Below are 12894 nucleotides of genomic sequence, written 5' to 3' on the forward strand. Positions count from 1 at the left end.
GGAGGTCTTTCCATGGATCCATGAACAGAAGAAAAGGCTGAAATTAAAGATGGTTTTACAGAATGAACTGCAGAGTAATAAAGATGTCACACAAAATACTGTGTGGGATTTTTATGTATTCTATGCCTAATCAGAGGATCTTATGCCTTACTTCTACTTTGCATATTTTCTATATTATTTTCATCAATAACTATAATTATTACCGAAAATATTTTCTTTCTTGAGACCATTGGGATAATTCACAAGTTTAAAAATATTATTCATTTCTAAGGTTAAAATTTCTCAAGTTCTATGGTACACCAAAAAGGACATTCATATTTGATTGTTTACATACATTTATGAAGCTAAACATTGTTCTTTTCCTGTAGTATCTTATATAAAGCCAGCTTTATTGTTTTTGTATATATATTATATGAACTGTCTTTCTACAGATAGTTGGCACACTACTTTTTATTGCAAGAGTAAGTTTAAATCCAAAAACAAAAAGAATACTTTAAATAGCATTCATGACATATTTGCTGTTACTTGTGAAATGTTTCCAGGCTCTATTTCTGCAATACAAGCATTTTTAACCAACTCGTTTTGCTGTCTGCTTTGGCTATTCACTTGTTTAAGTAATTGACTTATTTCATGGGAATAGATATTACCAACTTACCTAGTAAGAATTTTGCTTTTCTTTTTCCTTTTTTCTCTTTCATTATCCTATAATGATTCAAATATTTTCCCTGAGAAATCTTGCTCATTTACTCAAATATATATATATATATATGTAGGCAGTTATAAAAACAAATAGTAAGTGGATTTATTTTGAAAAATTGCTTTGTTGTGCATAATTTGAGCACTTAGTACAAATTAAAACAGACTCATATTAATATAGTAAAATAGGCATACTTCATTATTACATTAAATGAATAAATATTTGATTCTACATAAAATAATATTTAATGCATTTCAGAGGTGATCAATATTTTGACTTTAAAATGATAAGTACTAAGAATAATTCTTATAATAAACACATTTTAGGAAATAGTGAAAGTATTTTCAGGCAGGCATTTCACAAATTATAGGAAATTATGTTATAACCTGTAGCAAAGTCTCATGCATGATTCAAGTGGAGAAAATGAATTATCATTCTTATCCTTTTATGATTACTGCAAATTCAATGCATATTGCCCAGATAAGGCATACATACAAATTAAATACTGGCAACAGACATGATAGGAGCCATCTACTTTAAAATTGAATTTTAGTCCCTTATTTTAAAAGTCTGTACCTTTTATCATTATCTAGCTAAGAACCTATAACTAGAAAGGTCTCTAGACCCAGTAGACTACTTACTAATATTATTATTTTGTTTACTGGATATAGTATTAAACAGATTCCCGAAGACTTAAATTATACCCTTAGATGGATGGATTTTTCAACCTTGATCAAAAGAACCTCCGTTTTTGAGCAGATGGTGATTAACACAAACATCCTCATCCTGCATCTCCATTTGTTTCTTCATCCCCTTTATCCTAGGCCACGTAAAATCCTTTACATTGTATGGTTGCTTGTATATGCTTGGCCCATAGGGAGTGATACTGTTAGGAGGTGTGGCCTTGTTGAAGTAAGCATGTCACTGTGAGGGGTGGGCTCTGACGCTCTGTCCAGTGTGAAAGAGTCAGTCCACTCCTGGCTTTCTTTGGATGAAGGTGTAGAATTCTCAGATACTCCTATTCCATGCCTGCGTGGAAAGCTGCCAGGCTCTTGACTTGATGATAACGGACTGAACCTCTGAACCTGGTTACCCAAGATAGGGATGTGCGCTGAGATAACCTGTCTCTCTAGAAAGATAACTAGCCACACCTTGGGTGAGTAATTCAAGGAAAAGAGACTGCTGAAGTAAAATGTGTCGTACATGCTTGCAACGATTTTCTCAGTCTCAGGTCCCTCACACCATGCCTGTAAAAGGGACACAGCCTGCTTTTTTCTCCTGGCAGACATCTCAAATACCAAATGGAAGGAGGCAACCCCTAAATATGAGAGGGGAGAAAAAGTATCCTCTATTGAAGGTCAGACTTCTTTCTCCTTACGAGGCCTCAGAAATTGAACACCCAGTGTACACATTTATTATTAGATTGTTAATGAGAACATATATTATTACAGAGACTGATACCTTATAATCCCTCTTCTGCTGTTATAAAATGTGATTAAAATAATGTATTACTTTTTAGAAGGATGCAACTGTTGTACAGGTAGGGTACTAGAAAAAATAATCCCAAAGGAGGAAAGGTGACTGTGTGTGGTAAATGTCAGTAGAAGCTGACAAAAAAAATGTAAACAAGCCTCGGTCTGAAATGACGAGTTGATTGGCAAAGATATATTGCAGTAGAATTAGTCACAGATGCAGACAATTTACAAGATAATTAGAAATACTCTTTGGCATATTGACTGGCCATTAAAAACTAAATTCATTCTAATAAATCTATGATTATAAAACTGTGCTATGATAGATTTGTTTATGAGCATCCTCTTTTTCATCTCCATATCCATTCACCCATGTCCTTCACAGAGAGCAGAACGCACAGGTGCTCCTCTGGCAAGTAAAACAGTTGTCATGGATAGGTATGGCCTCACTGTTGTGTGAAAACTTAAGGCATGATCTGAAATAATATTTACTAATATTTTACAAACCAAAATAAATTCATATTATCAGTTGGCTAATTAAAGATAGTAACTGTAAACATTCCATCTTGCATAAGTTTCTTTCAAATGACAGAAATATTTGACGGAGACTGGGAAAAAATTCAAATGTTTTAAAACCTTGGTCATTTTATTTATTAGCTTAGTTTTGTTGAGCATGAAAAAGGAAAGGTTGCAGTAATATTGTTCTTTAGGATAAATTACCTATGTTTAAGGCATTTACCATAAGATAAAGTATTTCTTCCATTTTTTCTCCATTCGACTGTATTCTATAAAATGGAAATAAATTAACTAATGTCTCATTTAGGGTTCCTATTGCTCTGATGAACCACTATGAACAAAGCAATTTGGACAGGAAAGAGTTTACCTGAATTCCATTTTCACACTGAAGTATAATCATCCCTTCAGCATTGAAGGGAGTCAGGCTAGCAACTCAAACAAGGTTGGAACCTAGAGACAGGAGCTTATGCAGAAGCCATGAAGAAGTGCTTCTTACTGGCTTCCTCTCTATGGCTTGCTCAGCCTGCCTTTTATAGACACAGGGATGGTACCACTCACAATAGGCTGGGTCCACCCAAAATTATCACTAACTAAGAAAATGCCTGATGGCTTCCGTGCGGCCTGATCCTTATGGAGGAAGTTTTCCAAGTGAGGTTCCCCTGTCTCATTGTCTTTAGCTTGTTTCAAGTTGACCTAATACCATCCCATCCACCTGACCCAATTAGACATCAGGGACTCTTATATTTTAACCATAATATGTAACTTTATTTGATTTCTGAATCTATTTTACAAGATATGAATTTGTTAGTTTTGGGAGGGGATGTCAGAAAAGTCTTGAAATTTTATTCAGATGAGATATTTTGACACTGACAAGAAGAAAATTGCATTTCAAAAATGTTCAGATAGAGGAAAACTCCAGCTAAACCACTTACGTTACTTGATGTGTTTCCTTTTTTTATTCTGAAACTAAAAAAAAGTGTTTCGTCTAAATATGAAATATAGAGTAAGATTTATCACACCATTCTTGGTATTTTGATATGTGTGTAAGGATTTAAGTCCCTATTTAATGTTCGCAAGACATGCTACATTTGAAGATAAAGAAAGAGACTAATACAGATTGAATAGTGATGCAAAATTGTTTATATACTTCAGAAAAATTATTTAAAAAGCAAATTGCATTTTAAAATATTGGAGGTATTTATAGGTATATGCTATATACCATTTGGCAGTGATCTCAAATTCAAGAGTGAACATATTTAAGGTATAATTTATAAATTGATGATTTCAGGAAAATAAGTTTCAGGTTTTTGTACGTAGTGACTAGATGAAAAAAGATACTTCCTTGAAAATGTTCAGCAACTTGTCAGTAGAAACTGTGTTCTGTAAAAGGTGAACTTATTTCTGAATAGTGTGATAATCATTTTGCAGATATTAAAATACATTTTTCATTCTATTCTGGCCTGGTAAGCAGAAGTATAGAGCACACATTCATTGATGTGTTTCTTAAGAACACAGAAGGAACTTAAAAGATGATACTTTAGTTTCCAGGAAATACATTGAGGTATAAGGCAGCAAACATGCATGTGAAATTCTATATCTCTTGGGAAATCCTCTTGAAAAATGCACCAGAGTTGTTTGAGTTACTGTGATTAGAGTTTTTTTTCCTTTGAGAAAATTTTATTTGGCCAGACAGACTATATATTCATTAAAAATATAAAATATCTTTTTAACGTTATTCTAATCTCCTGAACAGCTGGTGATAGGAATGAACTTCATTAACTATAAATATTCCAGAATGAGTTATAAAACTTAGGACATGTAATTTTTTTCTCTAGAACATGCCCATTCACAGAAGTATAACTAAATAGGAAATTTTAAACAGGGCAAATATATTCAATGCTCACCCTCCCTTCATAACACCTCAACTGTGTTAAATCATGCAAAGAGTAAATGAACAAATAATTCACTCCTAGGCTGGAAATCAATGTTCCAGAATACCTGAGAGATACAGGCCACTCATCAAGAAGCCCAACCAAGCATTAAGAAATTAATGCAGAATAACCAAGAGGACAGGAGCCTGCTGTGGTTGTCTGCTTCAACGCTTCATGGGGCTTGACTCCACACAGAGTACACGCACTTCAGAATATGAGGAGAAGGATGCCTTCTTACTTAGTCTTCCTTGTGTCTTTGAACCAGTAATTGGTTGCTGAAACGAGCTACTCACAATACACTTAGTCGCTAACACCCCAAAGTGCAGGCAGAAGAAAACCTGTTGTTATTCTTGCCTGAAAATTGGTGGCTTAGTTGAGGTTGTTGACATTTAAAGCACCTTTTTAGAAAAACAGATATGTTGGAAGAGGGGAAAAAAGGCTAGAACAGTTTTGAGGTGATGGAAGGCTAAAACTTGAAATTTAAAAAGGGTTAAAATCAGACAGTGTGTCTGAGACAGCTCAGAAGGCTCTTTTAATTCTCTGTCCAAAACATCCCTTCTGTTTTGATTGAGCTAAAAGTCCCAGATGTAAAGAAAAGAAAAAAAATACAGCAACTCAAAAGAAACCTCAGCTCTATTTATTTTCAATCACTACACAGATGTGTTTGAATTTCTTCTGAGGATGGCTGTCCCTGTACACACTGCGGACACATTTTAATAGGCTGCCTCACAATCTAAGTAAAGGGAAACAAGTTACAGTTATTTGCAAGTGATGTGTTCTTAGGCTATCTTAGCAAGTCTATCTTAATAAATCTTTTTATCTGTGTTTTTCTTTAAAGAAAATTCTATTTTACATTACACAACATGTATTCACCAGGTAGGAGAAAACTTTTTACATGGTAAGTGCAATTGTTTTTAACCCTCAGATGTAAAAAGGAAGGAAAACATATTGTGCTCAGTGAATAGTGTTCACCGGTCAATATTTCTCTTTTGAGAACATACCTTATATGGACTAGCCTCTGTGATGGAATCAAGCATCTAAGACACTTAACTCAAATAATTTAAATTTTGGTCCTATGCTGAGCTCTCTTCTCCAGATACATGCGTATCTTTCTCCCTGTCCGGCAAATAGACTGAATAGAGACACTAACTGCATCTCCGTATACTGTCACCGACCATAAGAAACATGACTAAATGCATTACTAAGTAGCTAAAACTCCCTGGACTTCTCTGATTCTCAGTTCCTGTGTGTACACATACATAACCCCATGAAGGACTCTTCACTGACAATTTTATGTAAACATAATCTCCCTCTCAAAAAATAATCTTTACCTGTCCTTTTGTAAAATGTAGCTAATATTATTACGAAAATAAAACATTTTCTGGTTGTGCAGAAGATGGATCAGTGGGGATAGGGGCATGCCTTAGCCTAATGACCTGGTTTGAATTCTTAGCACCCATTTGGTGATAGTGAAATACTGAATTCAGCAAGTTGTCCTTTGATATCTATATCTGTATCTCTCTCTCTCTCTCTCTATATATATATATATATATATATATATATATATATGTATATCTGTTGTAACACATGTTCTCCTACCACCAACACATATAAAGTATTAAAATAAATGTGATAGAAAAGTTATTGTGTTTGAAATATGTATTTACTTTCATAACTTTGCAGTTCTGTCTTTTAGAATATAAGTAACTTGTGGGGTTTAGGGTATAATTTAATCCTTTTGCATATGAGTATCCGATGTTTAGTACAATGGCAAATGTCAGTAAATATTTGTTGAGTAAGAAAATAAATTTTGCAGCATCTTGATCAGAACACTTAAGTGAGAGAAACTGAAAATATACTCAGCATTTCCATTACATTTAGGAACAAAGGATACTCACTCTTCCCACAACTGTTCAACCCACTGATTTAATCAGACCTAATATTATTAAGAAAAAAGTCAAGTAGATAAATGGGATACAAATTGGAAAAGAGTTCAAAGTATATTCATATGCAAATGGTACCACTCTATGCGTCAGAGTCTCTGAACACATGCTCTCAGACCTGCTAATCTAGCAAAATAGCAGGATGCAAAAACAGCACACAAAACAGTAGCCTTCCTCTACACAAATGACAAAATGTAATACGACAACAAGTAAAATCAAGGAGAGAAGACAACCTGCAAAGGCCTCAAAAATGAAATAGCTTGGAATGAATGTAACAAAAATTACTCATGCTACTGCACTGAAAACTTTAAAATATTGAGGGAAAAAAACTAAAAACCAACAAAACAAAACTGAAGAACATATACAACATATGTTCAAAATAAGATACAGAGACCTTCCATGATAAAGGCTTGGCATGATTAATATTGTGAAAAAAAAAGCCATTTACCAAAAGCAATTTACTTATTTTACCCAATCTCCCCAGAATTTCCAACCGAGTTCTTCACAGAACTTCAAGACATACTATCAAATTCTATTTTGAAATATGAAAGACCCAAGGTAGCCAAAATAATACTGAAAAACAAAATGACTGCAGAAGTTATCACAATCCCAGATTTCCAGTCAAAGTATATCACTGTAGCAGTGGAGGCAGTAAGGTACTAGCAGAGAAGCAAACTCACTGGACAATAAAGTAGAACTGAAGACCAATATCTGGATTTTAGAATCCTACAGCCACCTGGTTAGACAAAAAATGAAACAATCCAAATTGGAGAAGACGGTATTTTCAGAAATACAGCTGTCACACTGGATAGCTCCATATTGAAAAATAACCCTCTAACCTTATCTCTCATCTTTTACAACCCAAAATCAAATGAATCAAGCACTCAATAAAAATCTAACACTCTGAATATGGAAGAAGCAGATATGTTTAAGCTCATTGGTATATGGAAGTACTTTTATAACCCAAAAGATTAAGGCATTAAGACCTAGAGTTAGGCTTGTTCCCTTTTGCTCTTACTCTCTTACCCTCTTTCCCCTTCTCTCTCCACTCCCCTCCCCCTTCTCTCCATGTGCTAATAGCCAGCCTCTATTTTTCTAACTCCCTCTCTTTCTCCCTCTCCCACTCCCTCTCCCTCTCTCTCTTCCTCTCTCCTTCTCCCTCTCTCTTTATCCCTCTCTCTCCTCTCTCTCCTCTCCCTCTCTCTCCTCTCTCCTCTCTCTCTTCTCTCTCCTCTCTTTCCCTCTCTCTTACTCCTCTCTCTCCTCTCCTCTCCCTCCCCTCTCTCTCCTTTCTCCCCCCTCATCTTTATCTTTGCCTTTCTCGAACCCAAATACCCTCATACCTACCCATGCCCTGAATAAACTCAATTCTCTACCAAAAATAAAGGACCCACAGTTAATAAAAAGGACCTCATGAAATAAAAAATTTCTGTACCTCACAGGACAGCATTGCCTAAAAAGATAATCATCACATACCTACTTTTTTCATATTTGGATATTAGATTTTAGTCTTTAGAAAGTGTGCTTTGGGGACTTAGCTCAGTGATAGAGCACTTGCCTAGCAAGTACAACTCCATGGGTTTGGTCCTCAGCTCCAAAAAAATAAAAAATAAAAAACAATATCAGAAAGTGTGCTTCATTTGTAGGGAAAAATGAAGACAAAAAATGTCTAAAAGGCCACGAGGAGGGGCTTTTGAGGGAAGAGATACAGAATTCTCTATACCCCTAAATATTACAGGTGATATCAATCTTTCTTGGCTATATTCAAGAACTTAAGTATAAGACTTTTAAAACCATTACAAACTTGAGTCACTGAAAATTGAGAAACCAGGTTGGTACTTAACTGGAAACTTCATTCTACTTCTATAGCTACCTAGGTACAAACACTGCCAACTAAGACGGTTCTGTTAATGCTGACTTTCCATGAACATCGTGGGTATAACAAACCATGTTCTGATTGCATTGAAATACTGCCCCACAAGATGAAACCTGTAAGTGGCAATACTGCCTAGTCAATCACTTATAACTACAGAGACCATAGTCTTTATTATTAGTCTGTCAAGCACAGTAAAATTAGGTAAATCCTAATGACTGCTCCTTATACTCACAGATCAGAAGCATCTCTTAGCTCTCATTGGGAAGCTTCAGTTTGCAGTAGATGATGGTTAAAGCAGAGAATAACTAGCTAAAGTGTAGAGAAGAAGGGGCCACAAAATTCTCAGCCTGAAATGCAATTATACCCTTTCTAGCTCAGAATCTCTTCTCCCCAGGCTTACAGATCATGGCAGGCAATGGTTGGAAAGAGTGGATGAGCCAGAAGCAGTGGATTATTGCAAGGAAGCTGTCTGTTCTGGACATATCCGGAAAGCTGCGTATGTGGACTTACAGCAGCTGGACAGTATGCAAAAGAGCCATGGTGTGTCTGAGTCAGACCACATCCCAGCAAGAACAGAGGAGTTAGACACACGGTTATATTCTTGGCTATGGAGATCTTGGCAATTGTTAGTTGTTGGAATAGAAAGAATGTTTTCTAAAGCAGTAACAAGCCACTTGAAAACTGATCAGTCTCTAGGAATACTTGAGTAGCACAAATTGGTCTTGATTAAGGAAAAAAATATGATGCAAAGTTGGATTTCAGGGGAGGAGTTGTGATTATGAGAAGAGGTATGGGATGATGGTCTGTGCTCAAAAAACATTGTATGAAACTTTTAACTTAATAAGATTTTTAAAATTGGAGCAGGAAAGGCCATCTCAATTTGGGATCATGCCACGTGCATGCGCCAAACTCTGACACTATTACTGATAATATGTTGTTCTTGTGGACAAGAGCCTAGCATGGCTGCCCTCTGAGAGGCTCTATCAGCACCTCACTAGGCAGATGAAGAAACTTAACAGTTAGTCATTGGACTGAAGTTGTGGATCCCTAAGGAGATGGATTGAAGGAGCTGAAGGAGATGGCAAACCCATAGGAAGAACAACAGTATCAACCAACCTGGACCCCTCAGAGTTCCATGAGACTAAGCCACCAACCAAAGACCATACATGGGCTGGTTCATGGCCCTGCCACATATGTGGTAGAGGACTGCCTTGACTGGCCTCAGTGGGAGAGAATGCATGTATATTGGGAAAGAAGACTCTGCGTGAGGTGAAGCAGGTATGGGCAGGGAGGTCAGGGAGAACCTTGTCTTAGGCAAAGGGGAGAAGGATAGGATGGAGAACTCTGGGAGGTAGACCAGGAAGGGTGACAACATTTGGAATGTAATTACATAAAATAATTTAATAAAAATTTGCAATTCCTGGAAACAAAATAGGAGAATAAGAAAGAAAAGAAAGTAATGTTGTAGATAAAGAATAGAAGGGGTTGGGGATTTAGCTCAGGGGTAGAGCACTTGCCTAGGAAGTGCAAGGCCCTGGGATAATGATTCACGTGGATAAAGATAACAATATAGAAAATGCATGCTGGTAGTATTAAAAAAAATTAAAGCTAAACAACAATTAAGGTCCTGAAATGATAAAAAGAATTTAAGATGATAAGTCCCTCCATACAAAAGGAAAGTGCATCTACACGATGGAATATTACTCAGCTATCAAAAACAACGAGTTTATGAAATTCGTAGGCAAATGGTTGGAACTGGAAAATATCATCCTGAGTGAGCTAACCCAATCACAGAAAGACATACATGGTATGCACTCATTGATAAGTGGCTATTAGCCCAAATGCTTGAATTACCCTAGATGCCTAGAACAAATGAAACTCAAGACAGATGATCAAAATGTGAATGCTTCACTCCTTCTTTAAATGAGGAAAAAGAATACCCTTGGCAGGGAAGGGAGAGGCAAAGATTAAAACAGAGACTGAAGGAACACCCATTCAGAGCCTGCCCCACATGTGGCCCATACATATACAGCCACCCAATTAGACAAGATGGATGAAGCAAAGAAGTGCAGACCGACAGGAGCCGGATGTAGATCGCTCCTGAGAGACACAGCCAGAATACAGCAAATACAGAGGCGAATGCCAGCAGCAAACCACTGAACTGAGAATAGGTCCCCTGTTGAAGGAATCAGAGAAAGAACTGGAAGAGCTTGAAGGGGCTCGAGACCCCAAAAGTACAACAATGCAAAGCAACCAGAGCTTCCAGGGACTAAGCCACTACCTAAAGACTATACATGGACTGACCCTGGACTCTGACCCCATAGGTAGCAATGAATATCCTAGTAAGAGCACCAGTGGAAGGGGAAGCCCTGGGTCCTGCTAAGACTGAACCCCCAGTGAACTAGTCTATGGGGGGAGGGCGGCAATGGGGGGAGGGTTGGGAGGGGAACACCCATAAGGAAGGGGAGGGGGGAGGGGGATGTTTGCCCGGAAACCGGGAAAGGGAATAATACTCGAAATGTATATAAGAAATACTCAAGTTAATAATAAAAAAAAAAAAAAAAAAAAAAAGGAAAGTGCTCCCTTGAAATCATGGTGAAAGGGTGAGGGTGAGAAAATGGGATAATTTTGGCATCTTAAAAAGATACTCCAAATGTATAACATATTCATACTGTTCACTAAAAATGCTAATGCTCTTCTGTGGATCAGAAGTAGTTGAGTTACTCCTGGTTTAAGGAAAGAAAAAAGTATTGATTTCCCTGATAAAAATTGCTTCTGAATAACATGCTTTGGCAGTCATTAGAGGGAACATTGAAAACATAGTACCCAGAAATATTTGGCAGGAGGATTGAGAGTTTCCAGGGCAAGAGTTATGTGCATCATAAACATATACCGTTCTTAATTTATTATCTATCAGTTAATTAAAATAATTTAAATTTAAAATAATGGAAAGTTTTTATTCCTTTTTATAATTGCTTATATATTGCTTGTAATTCACAGGTAATCAACCCATATTTGCTAAGAAGTATTAGACTTACAAGTCCAAATGTTTATTAATAAAACAAAGGACACATTAATGTATTAATCCTGGAGATTTTTTAATTAAGAATTTAGCCAACACATTCAGATTGATCATGAGTATGATGTTTAAGAGGACCTGGATTAAGCTCAAAGCACCTACATGGCAGTTCACATGTTCTAATTTATAGAAGACTTGGTGTCCTCTTCTGTTCTCTGTAAGAATACACATAATTGCAGGCAAAAACTTACACTTATAATAAATAAATTATAATAAACATTATGTCAAAATTATATGATTGTAAGTGACAGAGGACAACTCTTTTTGCATATACAATTATTTTATAATTATCTATTCAGTCAATAATAAAGAAGATGCATATGATTAACTATTGCAGGTATATGTCTTCTTCTTTGGCCAATGTGTACAAACTTTTGCCTTCATATCAATAAAAATGTCCCATGTTTCTGGATCTTCTCCCAGAAATAAGGTGTTTAATTTTTCTGTTAGCCAGAGAGTAACACTACATTATTTGAAAAAGCTCATAAATTGGCATTAACTTAGAGAAATATAAGATGTATGAATTGGTTCATTTGATGTATGCATTGGTTCACTTCTGGAATATTACTCAGGATATTATGTGTTCTGCCTTCCACATAATAGATAATAGGCATAATGTATAAACATATATGTGGTCAAATCTTCATATGTGCCAAAAGAAAATGACTAAAACCCCTTTAAAAGAGTGTATCATGACGTTCATTACTTTTCTGTGTAAAGGTAAATAATTAAACGTTGTCAATGTAATGGTAAATAATTAAACGTTGTCAATGGAAAGATAATTTTTACTTGGCTATTCAAGAAGGTGAACAAAATTAAAAGATAAGTTCTTGTCAGTTTTATGACCTGAACTTCCTTCTTTCACATTTTATTCCTCTTATACTTGGGGGCAGATTTTACTCAGAACAGAACACAATGACCTGCCATCTAAAATTAACACTGTACATATCATAGTTGTTCTTTGGAGAAAAGTCTTGCTACGTATTTAAGACTGTCTTTGTATTTCCTGAATTCAGGACACTTCCCTCTTGAATTCTAGAGTTCATTGTTCTTACTCATACATATATTATCCATTTACTCCTCTTTATTAATTGAGTGGTTTGGTTAAGTATTATAACCAGTATTGTTTTACATACTGAATGTGTTTTCCCCAGCAAATAGGATATTTTATAAATTTCTGTCCATTTTCAGATAAAATTGATGTGTTTGCAGAACCTGAGAAGTCCCAAAATGTTCATGATTAAATTTTCCAAATACTTTTCTGCTTCACAGTCTGCTGCCGTCATTAAGCTCCTGTGCTTTTCTGAAATGACAGGTGAAATGTTATCTTACAAACTCCTCTCTTTCTCCCCTCCCACTACACTGCCTTTCTCCTTGCCC

At 36.0% G+C, this 12894-nt stretch overlaps 1 protein-coding gene across 4 annotated transcripts in view; it reads left to right on the forward strand.

Moving 5' to 3' along the window:
- Positions 1-12894, forward strand: part of Tgap1l12 (GTPase activating protein testicular GAP1 like 12) — a 697215-nt gene that overhangs the window by 604987 nt on the left and 79334 nt on the right. For all 4 annotated transcript variants that reach the window (XR_005500942.2, XM_063282873.1, XM_039103653.2 and 1 more), the window contains exon 33: positions 12706-12829. The gene's annotated coding sequence lies outside the window, so the exon portion shown is untranslated. The remainder of the gene's footprint in view (positions 1-12705; positions 12830-12894) is intronic.

The sequence above is a fragment of the Rattus norvegicus genome, chromosome 2 (assembly GCF_036323735.1).
Source record: "Rattus norvegicus strain BN/NHsdMcwi chromosome 2, GRCr8, whole genome shotgun sequence".
NCBI classification, from domain to species: Eukaryota; Metazoa; Chordata; class Mammalia; order Rodentia; family Muridae; genus Rattus; species Rattus norvegicus.